This window comes from Pongo abelii, chromosome 9 (genome assembly GCF_028885655.2).
Source record: "Pongo abelii isolate AG06213 chromosome 9, NHGRI_mPonAbe1-v2.0_pri, whole genome shotgun sequence".
NCBI lineage: Eukaryota > Metazoa > Chordata > Mammalia > Primates > Hominidae > Pongo > Pongo abelii.
In genome coordinates, this window is record NC_071994.2 from 8,844,547 (window position 1) to 8,857,908 (window position 13,362).

General features: G+C 50.0%; 1 protein-coding gene across 13 annotated transcripts in view; it reads left to right on the forward strand.

Moving 5' to 3' along the window:
* Positions 1-13,362, forward strand: part of LOC112135488 (uncharacterized) — a 44,517-nt gene that overhangs the window by 17,614 nt on the left and 13,541 nt on the right. For 7 of the 13 annotated variants that reach the window (XR_010141710.1, XR_010141700.1, XR_010141701.1 and 4 more), the window contains exon 4: positions 12,497-12,600. The gene's annotated coding sequence lies outside the window, so the exon portion shown is untranslated. Of the gene's footprint in view, positions 1-303; positions 10,078-12,496; positions 12,601-13,362 lie in introns of those variants that run through there. The other 6 variants (XR_010141702.1, XR_010141707.1, XR_010141708.1 and 3 more) reach the window with 4 other exon arrangements.

The following is a 13,362-nucleotide window of genomic DNA, read 5'->3' on the forward strand; positions in this document are numbered from 1 at the left end:
GATTGTGCCACTGCACTCCAGCCTGGACGACAGAGTGAGACTCCATCTCAAAAAAAAGAAATAAATTAAAAATAAAAGTAGAAAAATTGGAGCCTGTGCAGCTCTCCTGAGGGCAGATGCATAAAGCTGGGTGCGCCTTCCAGCCTGCTGGGTCCCACAGAAGCTCAAGAGGCAGGAACCATGTCTGTCACCACTTGTCACTGCTATGATTCCCTGTTTAGAACTCTCAATGAGTGTCAGATCAACACATTCATCCACCATATCCCATGTGTATAACAATCCATCACTCCTGACCTAATCCAGCACAGAACAGAACTTCTGGAAGAGGACCAAAGAAGAGAAAAAGTGGAAGTGTCACATGCCCAGAGGACAATAGATGCGACAGAGATGAATAAAACAAAACAAAACAAAAGGAAGAAAGCCGAGCTAATCTGCGAGTTCCATCAAGGCTAAGAACGCATCGTTGTTTTGTCACGCGGTTTCTAGCCCGGCTCAGACCTGGGCTGCGGCACCTCAGGCATCTCCTTTCATCTCTTAGCTCTTCTCCTGGCTCCCGGGCGTTTCTCGAGACTTTTTGGACCTGGACTGGTCCATGGCAGAACACCTCTTTCCTGAGTCCTCCCCATGCACCTGCCCAAAGCGGGGGATTGGGGTGGCACTCTCCGAGATGCCAGGCTCCTCAAATGGAGCCATCACCCCCTAGGCTGTACTTGGCATTGTCTCCAAGGAGCCTGGGGAGGTAACCGGTTGGGGACTGATTCACTTGGGAGGGAGGGAGCGAGTGCAGATTGCAGATGCTATCTAGTCGGGCCAAGTCAACCTGGGGAAGGGCAGGTCTGTGTCTCAACTGGTTTAGGGGTGGGAGAGTGGGATCGGAACTTTTACACCTTGCATTCTTAGGAGGACGTCACAATGGTTTTCCCAAGGCCTCCTTATCTGAGGGTGTTTACCTATTCAACCAGCATACGCAGGTTCAGGACTCCCACTTTGTCCGGGTTCTGTCCTCACAGGCACAGGAAGACTGATGCGAACAACAGGGTCTGACAAACCAAAACTCACAGATAAGAGACTCGGGTTATTAGGGCAGATGCCAGAAGTCATGGGATCTTCACGGGGTGGCTGTAGGCTGAGCAATCTCCCTCGGGATGTGAGGGGGTGTATTTCTGCGTTATTGGTCATTGAGAAATTCCCTAATCTTAGAGAGAAAAGGAATGGAACCAAGGGCTTGAATCGGAGTGTACGTAGTTGACCTAATTATAAGGTTGTCCATCCGTCTGTTTAATAAACAGTTCCACGATGTGGGACGGCAAGGTCACTCATAGCCCTGAATATTAACAACGTTTTCCTAAGGTTCTGGAAAAAAAGTGGCAACCATGTGTTCAGCTGCAGGCTTGTTCTGTCTCAGGCCCCAGGCTGACATGAATCAGAAATAGAGGGAAATGTGGAAGTGGCATTGCAAATATTAGTTCTAAAAACGGACTGGGAAGAGAGAGTGCCTCTAGACCCAGTCATGGCCTAGCCAAGCCCCAGAAGAATGACATCACCCAGTGTGCCTCGTGGGGAGCCCCTGAGGCTGTCATGGATTTGTAGTCCTGTGTGGGACAGCGCTGCTGACAGGGTTATTTCCTGCACTGGACCTACCCTGTCAGCAAGACACTGTTTACAAGAGCTGAGTGCAAAGTTGCGGCACATTATGCACAATCGCTTTTAAGTTCAATTAAATTAACGTTTAGAAACATTGTAGTTAGAAAAAGCTAAAGAGCATTTTAGCAAACAGTGATTACCTAGAGATGCAAGTGCTTTGAACTTGAGCATTAGAGAACTTGTGAATTTGTAGGAGTTAAGCAGGACAAGTACCCATCTAATGAACATTCATAAGGGAAGCACGCGTTTAGGAGGCATTTCAGGTAGCCCAGCGCAGACCAAGGAGGGAAGGAAAGAGATAAGATGTCAGAAAACATCTTCGAATACCCAGAGTTGTTATCCCCTCCACAAAACATTGGAGGGCGAATTGTTTGGGTCGGTAAAATAGAATCATAAAGTGTGAAGAAGAAACCTGTGGAACATTCTGGAAGAATTGGTCAGAGATGGGCCAGGCGTGGTGGCTCACGCCTGTAATCCCAGCACTTTGGGAGGCCGAGGTGGGTGGATCACCTGAGGTCAGGAGTTCAAGACCAGACTAGCCAACATGATGAAACCCCGTCTCTACTAAAAATACACAAAATTAGCCGGGTGTTGTGGTGGGTGCCTGTAATCCTAGCTACTCAGGAGGCGGAGGCAGGAGAATTGCTTGAACCCGGGAGACAGGTTGCAGTGAGCTGAGATTGTGCCACTGCAGTCCAGCCTAGGCAACAAGAGCGAAACTCCATCTCAAAAAAAGAAAAAAAAGAAAAGAAAAAAAAAAGGTAAAAGATGAATACCCCATCACAGCCTCTTTGATTTCAGAGGCGAAATAGTTGAACCCCAGACCTCACTGTCAGATGTAAAGAGTCACTCCAAATTTATAAGCTCATTAAACTAGTATTTCTGACTATTTACACATTTGGCTGTAGAGAAAATACACAGAATGCTTCCAGCCACACCTGTGCCTACTCAAGCCACTTAGCTGACAAACCACTTAGCTTTTTCTTCTAATTACTCGGGTGCGCGTCTCTGTTATTTACAAAGTTTGGTGAAGTCAGGGCAGGGGGAGTTTATGGTTCGATACCCTTTCCAGCACAGAGGGGTAAAATTCAGCCTGTCTTTTGAAATCAGTCTGAACTGTCAAACTCCCAGTTGAGGACTCTTCTCCCCAAATCAGGAATCTTTTTTGTTTTCTCCAGCTATGGGCCACAGTCAGGGCTTTGGAGTTCATTTGTATGCCCTCCCCCGTCCCCATTAATGTTATTGTGTATATTTGAGGTACTTGTTTTTCACTGACCATAGGTGAACAGGAGCTGGTTCACCTAAAAGCTCCCACTCCCCATTCACTTTTTTTTTTTTTTTTTTTTGAGATGGAGTCTTGCTCTGTTGCCCAGGCTGGAGTGCAGTGGTGAGATCTTGGCTCAATGCAACCTCTGCCTCCCAGGTTCAAGCGATTCTCCTGTCTCAGCCTCCTGGGTAGCTGGAATTACATGTGCCCACCACCACACCTGGCTAAGTTTTTGTATTTTTAGCAGAGGCGGGATTTCATCATATTGGTCAGGCTGGTGTCGAACTCCTGACGTCAGCTAATCCACCTGCCTTGGCCTCCCAAAGTGCTGGGATCACAGGTGTGAGCCACCGCACCCAGCCCCCATTCACTTTTGTTTTAGGAAATGAGAAAGCTGCCTTTTTTCTTTCCTTCCTTCTTTGGATGTTAGTTAAGATCAGTGAGGTAATGGTGATAAAGTACTTTGAATTACTTCAAGGAGAGTGCAGCCCAACTTGTTATTATTTACCTAGGTCAGTTCACAAACCCCCACGATCTAGGGTTCCTGTCTCCTGCCCTGGGGATGGTGCCTGGGAGAAAGGAGATGTCACAGACCCAGTCCCACAGGGCGCTGTTGGCTGGAGTTGGTCATTCCTGACTTTGACATCAACAGGCTTATCTCTAGAAATAGGCTAAATGGTAGCTCAGGCGCCGGTGTTGCCTCATCCCGCAAACTCTCAGGGAGGCTGCCTACTTCCAGCCCCTGTTCTGGGAACTAATGATAGGTGGGATGAAAAGACTGTTTTCTCTGATGCGCTTTTATGAGATGTTTTCAAAGATGAGGTGGCAAGGACATGGTTAACCTGCTCCCTTGTGCAGGGAGACGTCAGAATGACAGGGCACAGGGAATCTCCCCAACCCGTTCCCAGGAGAGCTCTTGCCGAGGACGGCCCAGCTGTTAGCCAGAAATCAAGGCAGCCTCAAGCCCTGTAACCCAGATATCAGTGGGCTTTTTTGGCTGACGGTGCTGTGGCCTGCGGCAGGTGGCAGTGTGGGTAGAGGACAGCTGTGGCTGAGGCCGGCAGCTCTTTCCACACCGACTTCTTGGGTAATGGCTCTTCTTAAGCCTGTGATATTTAGGGATTGTCAAACTTCTCTTTCATCCTGAGCCACTGTCCCTCATGGGTAGCAGAGGAGTTGGATTTCTTTTCTTTTCTTTTGTTTTTTCTTTTTCTTTTTCGACAGAGTCTTGCTCTGTCGCCCAGGCTGGAGGGCAGTGGTGTGATCTCTGCTCACTGCAACCTCCGCCTCCCGGGTTGAAGTGATTCTTCTGCCTCAGCCTCCCGAGTAGCTGGGATTACAGGCACGCACCACGACGCCCAGCTATTTTTGTATTTTTAGTAGCGATGGGGTTTTACCATGTTGGTCAGGCTGGTCTCGAACTCTTGACTTCAGGTGATCCACCTGCCTTGGCCTCCCAAAGTGCTGGGATTACAGGCGTGAGCCACCATGCCTGGTCAAGGAGTTGGATTTCTTATGAGAAGAGTATTATGGCTGTGTGTCCCAGAGGAGGCACTGTGTCCCCATGAGGGTCCTTCCCTGAAAGGAGAGCCTCGAGGACAAAGGAATTTTCTAGAGGCGACATTGGGAGGGAGGAGTGGAGTTTGCAGGTGACTCTAGAGGACCCCAAAGTCCAGTGGGAGCTCATTACCTCCTCGCTAGGAGGAGCCTGTTGTTGTCTGAGTGAGGAAAGGTGGCAGAACCAAGGCTGAGAGAGGCTGCGAAGATGCAGCAGCAGCGCTGAAGCCTGAGAGGAGGACACCTTCTATTACGCCAATTAATTCTACCCACCAAAAGGGCACATCACATTTTTGGGGTTGCCAAAAGCCGTTCTTAGCAGTAAAAAGTCTGTGAACTGCTGCACTGGGGATTGGCAAAGGCTTGGTAGCCAGCACACTGAAGAGGGAGGGACAGCAAGCCTCACACCTGGAATGGCTCCTTCCTGTGTTTCTGCCACCACAGTTTGCCAATTTGATGCCAAGGGACCCTTACTGTTTGTGTCTGCATGTTTGTGCAGTTAGATTATCTTCTGAGCAGTTTTGAGTTTTAAGAATATGTTGGTGAAGTCAACAATAAACAATTCCAGGAGACTTGGTTCCACCCGGGCCCTGCTCAGGAAAGATGAGGAGCCCCTCCCAACCCCACCCCTGCCTGTCCACATGGCCTTTCCTCCCCATCATCTGCCATGGGGCCCTCCTGTGCCACAACATGGCTCTCATCCTTCTGTCTGGAAACTTGCCCTGCCTCCTGGAGAGCCAGGCGCCTGCCCTGGCGGGCATGTGAGTGTGCATGTGTGTGAGTGTGCGTGTGTGAGTGCAAGTGTGAGCGTGTGTGTGTGCGAGTGTGTACGTATGAGTGCACATGTGTGCAGGTGTGCACGTGTGTGCGAGTGTGTACATGTGAGTGCACGTGTGTGCAGGTGTGCACATGTGTGCGAGTGTGTACGTGTGAGTGCACGTGTGCATGTGTGCAATTGTACGTGTGTACGTGTGTGCATGTGTGAGTGCGTGTGTGCAGTTGTGCACGGGTGTGCGTGTTTGAGTGTGCATGTGTGTACAATTGTGCACGTATGTTAGTGTGAGCGTGTGAGTCTGCATGTGTGTACAATTGTGTGCGTGTGTGTGTGAATGTGCATGTGTGTGCATGTGGCGCGGAGGGGGTAGAAGAGAGTTCTCCTCTGTGGTGATCGCCACCATTCAGTTGAAGGGTTTAAGCTGAGCCAAGATGAAGCAAGAGTGACACCAAGTGCCAAGAACAAGTGCTTGCTGTGGTGTCAGGTGTGCTCTCTCCTCAAATCAGAGGAGCAGAGAGAAGCTCAGTTCCAGTCTGCGGTGTTCACTCCTGTGAGAGGGTGCCGACCCATCCAGAGGTGGCCAACCCCCTCCAGAGGTGGCTCAGTGCCGGCATGCCACTCTGCCCATTTGGACAAGGGGATGGCCTCTCTGGGAATTGGATGCGGAACCGAAGCTTTGAATAGATTTAAAAAATAAAATCCAAGGTGGGATGTTTTGTTGGCTAGAACATGATGCACAGACCCAGATTGCCATTCTGGCCCTATTGCTGTCCTTCAGCCCCATTCGGAGAATGACCAGACCCCGAGGCCGCAGTAGGACAAAGAAGACTGACCCAGTTCTCTGTTTCCTGCTGCCATGCCCGGGCCTCTGCTGCCAGAAGTCTTCCCCATGAAGCCATAGGTGGGGAACTAAAAGCATATTCCTGTGGGGTGGCTCTAAGAGAGACTGGGCATGGTTTCCACCGAGACACTGTTGGGGGCAGAGAATTCTTTGGTTGCCAGAGAGGACCACCTGGTGCAGGCCAGACCTGCAGCTGCGGCTTCAGGGGAGGAGCATGGCCGCCTTGGTGTCGCCATCTGGCCAGTCCTTGTTCCTGCAGTTCCACTCCCAGCCGTGTCCTCAGCTTGTACCCACTTGTTTTTTTCCTTCGTGGAAGCTAAGGAGGGGACTAGGTTTGTTTGTCCAGATGCCACCAGTCGGATGACTGTTGCGGGTACAGGAGTGTCTTCGCCGCACAGTGCCAGGCCAGGTCCCACCTCACATCTCTATTCCTCATCTGGGAATGCTGGCATCAGCAGGTTGATTCAAAACTGGGAGGTGTTGGGAAACCCCTTGGGCTGGAGATTTCGAAATGAGATTCAGATGAGAAAAAACATAGTGGGTGGGGTTCTGACGCAGGAAGGAGACAGCAAAAGCTCCTGTCCTGACGCTCCGCTCGATAGCGGGGATCAACGGAGTGGCCTGGCATGGACGGGGGCAGCCACGCTGGCTGAACCCAGGCGCAAGGCTGGCCCTGGACGGCCTCTCCCACCTCTGGACACAGAGCCGCCCCGTGCCTCTCCATTCACCAGGCGAAACCACACTGGGAGCGGCGCTCTCAGTCTAGGGCATGTCAGCACCAGCAGGTGTGGATAAATCCAAGGGCTCCTTTGGAGGGAGAGCAGGGGAGGAGGGCTGTTTGAAAAGATTGTAAAAGGCTATGGGAGAATTCAGAGGGGGCGAGTGATGAAGGGAGGACCATGCAGCTCAGGAACCACAGCCTGGGTGGCCTGGGCGGCAAGGGCAGCCCCCATTCTGCTGTCGAGTGGCTGTCTTGCCGTCTGCACTCCGTCGTCACACAGTCCTCCCTGTGCGTTAGCTCAGGACAGCCTGGCATCAGTGGCTCCTGGTGGCAGGTGCCTGTGACATGAAGAGCACAGAGGAAGATGCTGGCTAGATCCAGAGGCAGAGGAGGACATGAGGAGAAGGTGAGGGAAACTGAGGAACAAGGAGAGGAAGAGCAATTAAAATGATTCCTTGAAAGACAAGGAGGTAAAACAGAAAACGTGGCGAGGGGTATCCTAGAAGGAGCAGAAGAGGAAGGAAAAAAAGGGTGAACATTGTCTTTCATTTGAAGGACTTGGAGTGGCACAGTCAAGAACGAGTCTCCAAACACAGTCAGTACTCAGAAAGCTCATCATTGGATTTGTAAATCCATTTCATCTGGGTGGACTGAAGAACGTGGTACTCTCTGAGGATGTCTGGGCCCATATTGTGGGAAAGTCAAGAGTGGCGCTGCGACAAACTAGCTAATCTGTTATGAACACGAGGGGCTCATGATTCATGAGCCTGCCCATCTGTCTCGTGCAGGGTGGAGACCCATCTAACCGGAACCACCACCCAGGCTCTCCCAGCCTCCTTAGATGACAAGCTCTGGCATCCTCGGTCCACCCAACTCAGCCCCCAAGCATTTTGCCAAAACATCAGTAAGCAGGTATAGGTGAAGGAGGTCACAGGTGTCTGCATTTTGTGCCGTTTTCTCTCCTTCCCAGTGCTCAGCACACAACTAACCAGGGGTTCTCATCAGGGGCCGTCTATTCACTCCTCAAAGGGTAGTCAGCAGGTCACCAAACACCTTCCTCTGAACTCAGAATAAGTTTACTTTTACTTAATTTTTTTAATTAAAATAAGTTTTTTTAGGCCGGGTGCAGTGGCTCACGCCTGTAATCCCAGCACTTTGAGAGGCTGAGGTGGGTGGATCACAAGGTCAGGAGTTCAAGACCAGCCTGGCCAATATGGTGAAACACTGTCTCTAAAAAATACAAAAAAAATTACCGGGGCGTGGTTGCGCATGCGTGTAATCCCAGCTACTCGAGAGGCTGAGGCAGGAGAGTTGCTTGAACCTGGGAGGCAGAGGTTGCAGTGAACTGAGATCCTGCCACTGCACTCCAGCCTGGGCAACAGTGTAGGACTCTGTCACAAAAAAAAAAAAAAAAAAAAAAAAAAAAAAAAATTCTGGGACGGAGTCTCGTTCTGTTCACACAGGATGCATGGTGTCATCATAGCTCACTATAACCTCAAACTCCTGGGCTCAAGTGATCCTCCCACCTCAGCCTCCCAAGTAGCTGGGACTATAGGCCCTGCCACTGTATCTGGCTAATCTTTAAATTTTTTGCAGAAACAGGATCTCACAATGTTGGTCTGAAACTCCTGAGCTCATGTGATCCTCCTGCCTCAGCCTCCCGAGTTGCTGGGATTAAAGGCATGAGCCGCCGAGCCCAGCTAGTTTATTTTTATATTCTATGTTACTGTGGACCGGAAAATCCAAGAGTTTGCCTGTAGCCTATGGGAAAATTGTCTCTCACCCGCAACGTGCCCAGCGTTCTCAGCAGTCAGGGCAAATTCAACTACGGCAGCCACCGCCCGTCTTACCGAAGCTAAACCAGACATGGATGTTATTATCTGCTGCATCCAGCATTTGTTTAGAGCTTTCTGCTTCACAAAGCAACTCATTATCTTAATCTTCACCATCATCCTACATTGCTCTTACTTCCACTTAATGAACAGTCAGTCTCAGAAAGCTAAGGCATCTTCCTCAAAGCAGCTGTAGGATTCAAACTCTGTGTCCGGGGACTCCAGATTCTTTGTGCTTTCTACACATTTAGATTTCATGGTAACATCAAAAATCAGGATTCCTGGATCTGGAGCAGTTTATTCCCTCGGCCTTCCTCTCACCCATTGCCATCCCAGCCCATTTCTATAACCATCAAATGGGCAATTTTTTTTTTTTTTTTTTTTTTTTTTTTTTGAGACATGGTCTCACTCTGTCACCCAGGCTGGAGGGCGGTGGTGCAATCTCAGCTCACTGCAACCTCTGCCTCCCAGGTTCAAGTGATTCTCCTGCCTCAGCCTCCTGAGTAGCTGGGATTACAGGCGCCCGCCACCACGCCCTGCTAATTTTTTTGTATTTTTAGTAGAGATGGGGTTTCACCATGTTGGCCAGGCTGGTCTCAAACTCCTGACCTCAAGTGATCCACCTGCCTCGGCCTCCCAAAGTGCTGGGATTACAGGCATGAGCCACCGCGGCCGGCCTAAATTGGCAAGAATTTTCACTGTTCAATGAAGAACATCCTTTTGCAGCCAATTATTCCAACATTGCCTTCCTGAAGGACTCTTTCAAAATCATCAAGAAGATTTCACTACAAAAGCAATATGGGAACATTGTAGAAAAAAGTACAAAATATAGAAAAACAAAAGAAAATAAAAGTCATAATTCCGCCATTGAACAAGAATTTAAGATTTTTACTTCCGAGATTTTTATTACGGACATGTAGACTGACTTATGTTTATAAAAATGACAAGGGTGCCTACCCCATAATACTGTTTTGGAAATTGCTTTTAAACTTAATATATTGTAAGCATTTTCCTGAAATATTTTTATGCCATCATATTTAAGAGATACACATATTTCATTATAGTTTTTTTTTTTTTTTTGAGACAGGGTCTCAATCTGTTGCCCAGGCTAGGGTACAGTGGTGTGATCTCAGCTCACTGCAACCTCTGTCTCCCAGGTTCAAGCAACTCTTGTGCCTCAGTTTCCCAAGTGGCTGGGACTACAGGAGCACGCTACCACGCCCAGCTAATTTTTTTGGTATTTTTTGGTAGAGATGGGGTTTCACCATGTTGGCCAGGCTGATCTTGAACTCCTGACCTCAAGTGATCTGCCTGCCTCACCCTCCCAGAGTGCTAGGATTACAGGTGTGAGCCACCACACACAGCTTATTTAATTATAATTTTTAATGTACTCAGGTTAAATATTTAGATTGTTTCTACTTTTTCAATATTATAACTAGTTTTATGATAGGCTTTTTTTTTTTTTTTTTTTTTTGAGATAGAGTCTTGCTCTGTTGCACAGGCTGGAGTGCAATGGCGTGATCTTGGCTCACTGCAACCTCTGCCTCCCGGGTTCAAGCTAGTCTCCTGCCTCAGCCTCCTGAGTAGCTGGGATTGTACGCGCGTGCCACCACACCTGGCTAATTTTTGTATTTTTAGTAGAGACGGGGTTTCACCACGTTGGTCAGGCTGGTCTTAAACTCCTGACCTCGTGATCTGCCCACCTCAGCCTCCCAAAGTGCTGGGATTACAGGCGCGAGCCACCGTGCCCAGCCTCTTTTTTTTTTTTTTTAGAGATGGAGGTCTCACCATGTTGGCCAGGTTGGTCTTGAACTCTTGGCCTCAAGCAATCCGCCCACCTCAGCCTCCCAAAGTGCTAGGATTACAAGCGTGAGCCACCACACTGGGCCTTGATAGACTTGCTTATAGGTAACAGATACCTAATTTTCATTTTTATTCCTTGGATTATGAATGAAGTTGAATTTTTTTCGTATAATTGTTATCATTTGAAGCTGTTTTATGAATAATCCATACTGTTTGCCAGCTTCCCATGGTACATATTTTATTTTTTCTTTTATTTTTATTTTATTTTTTGCTCTGTTGCCCAGGGTGGAGTGCAGTGGTGCAATCTTGGCTCACTGCAACATGCACCTCTTGGGTTCAAGCAATTCTCGTGCCTTAGCCTCCTGAGTAGCTGGGATTAGAGGTGCGCACCACCATGCCCGGCTAATTTTTTGTGGGTTTTTTTTTAGTAGAGACGGGGTTTTGCCATGTTGGCCAGGCTGGTTTTGAACTCCTGGGCTCAAGTGATCTGCCCACCTCTGCCTCCCAAAGTGCTGGGATTACAGGCGTGAGCCACCACGCCTGCCTGCCTGCCTGCCTGCCTGCCTGCCTGCCTGTCTGCCTGCCTCCCTCCCTCCCTCCCTCCTTCCTTCCTTCCTTCCTTCGTCCTTTCTCTCTTTCTCTCTCTCTCTCTTTCTTTCTTTCTTTCTTTCTTGAGACGGAGTTTCGCTCTCGTTGCCCAGGCTGGAGTGCAATGGTGCGATCTCGGCTCACTGCAACCTCTGCCTCCTGGGTTAAGGCAATTCTCCTGCCTCAGCCTCCCAAATAGCTAGGATTACAGGCATGTGCCACCACGCCCAGCTAATTTTTTGTATTTTTAGTAGAGACAGGGTTTCTCCATGTTGGTCAGTCTGGTCTCGAACTCCCAACCTCAGGTGATCCACCCTCCTTGGCCTCCCAAAGTGCTGGGATTACAGGTGTGAGCCACTGCGCCCAGCCACATTTTATTTTTCTTACAGATATATAGGAACTCTTTATATTAAGGCTGAAATTTCAAACCCCAAACAAATCAAACTTCTTAGAGGGCTCCTGGCCTCCTTAGGGAACACTTCCTCCCGACCTGGGCACGAAACTCAGCCAGGGCAGCTCTCAGCCCCTCTGCCCTGACTCCAGCACCTACTGCCTCCCTTACAGGGCTGTGGCCTGAGGGCTGTGGTGGCCCCACAGAGGTCCCTACACAAGGCTTCTGAGAACCCCGGCAGGAACCTCTTACAGCTCCCGGAAGGGAGTGGAGGGGAGCAAACAGTTAGGGGGCGTTTGAGTCAGAGGAGAGTGTGCTGGTTGGGGAGGGCAGGAGGCACCAGTCTGGCACACAGGGAACCCCACTCCTCCAGGGCCCGTACTCTAGCAAGGCCTGAGAGCTGGTGAGCGCGCCCTTGCCCTGTTATTACCGCTGGCGGCTTCATTTGTGCTGCTGGTGACAGGGATGCAAGTCCTTCCAGTCCTCCTGGTCTCGCCTGTCCGCTGTGCGTGGGGAGGGAAGCGCTCGGGCCTGTTACCTGCCTGGAGTCCTCAAGGGGGAGAGGCGGAGGGAGCCGGCTGGACTGGCCCGCCAAGGCCGAGGCGGTGAGGACAGGATGAGTTTCTTACCCACCAAGATCATTACTTTGGAAAATTGGAACTGTAGGGAGGAGTTCAGGGCATGTCAGGGGCGGACGTCGGGAGTTCCTTCCAGAGCTCCTGTGGGTTTGGAATGTCCTCGCTCACTCTGGATCCCCCAGCATCTTCCTTCCTGCACCTCCGTCCCACCCTTCCTCCAGGTTTGGGACATTTAAGAGATAGCTGTGGCTGCGACATTAGCAGGAGCAAACACACCTGACAGTGGTGTGGTGGGACCAGCCCCAGGCACCTGTGGTCTCCCTCCGGGTCTTGGGTTTAGTTCCCTGCAGTTGGGCTTCGGGGTGTCCCCAACTCTCTTTCCTTCTACACATTCTTGGGAAGAGAGTGGCATGCTCTAGAGAGAGCCTAGGCTCGGAGCCGGGACGCTCCGCTCTGCAGGGAACGTGGGCTGACCTTGGCTGTTTCTTAACTTCTTTAGGTTTGACTGCCCTTGTCTAGAAAGTGACAGTAACAGTGCCAGCCTCTCAGGGTTGCTGGAAGATTAAATGAGATGCCATGTGCAATATGCCAGACAGATGGCAGGTAGGTGCCCACCCGTGTTAGTATTTCTTCCTCCTTTGTCTTTTCTCAACTGTCTTGACATGGGGTGACATTTGGGAGCTCAAGAGATTCCTACTGGAGGGTGGAGTCTGTCGTGGTGGAGTCTGTGCGCCCTGGGGCAGCCTGGCCCCCTCCAGTCTCCACTTCTCACCCTCCCCTTCCGCTGCCTGGACTGGGCCATATTTGTTCCCCCAATTCAAAGGTGACCTTCTGGACGGAGGTCATCTTAGGCATCTTTGCACCCTCAAAACCTGAGCACCGCCCCTGGCACAGAGTGGGTGCAGAGACTGAATGTTCGGAGACAAAATGAAAAACTGAATGGGAAGGAGTTTCATAAGCACTTGAGGATCTGAGAGACAAGAGCCCAAACTTTAGAGTCTAGCAGGCGTCAGGTCAGAGCCCAGCTTCATCACTTGCTCACCGTGTGACCTTGAGCAAGATGGTTAATTTCCCTGAGCCTCAGTTTTTTGTCTAAAAATAGCAACAATAATAGCTACCTCCTAGGGTTGTTTTGGGGACTAGAGATGATGTCAGAGGCTTCGGCCTGATGCGTAGAGGGAGCTCAGGTAGTGCAAGTCGTGATTAGCTGCTATTACAGGACTATTTACTTCTGCCCCCAAAGCCAAATCTTGCCCCCAAGAACTCTTGGTCTTTTTTTTTTTTTTCTTTTTTGAGATGAAGTCTCACACTGTTGCCCAGGCTAGAGTGCAGTGGCACGATCTGGGCTCACTGCAACCTCCGCCT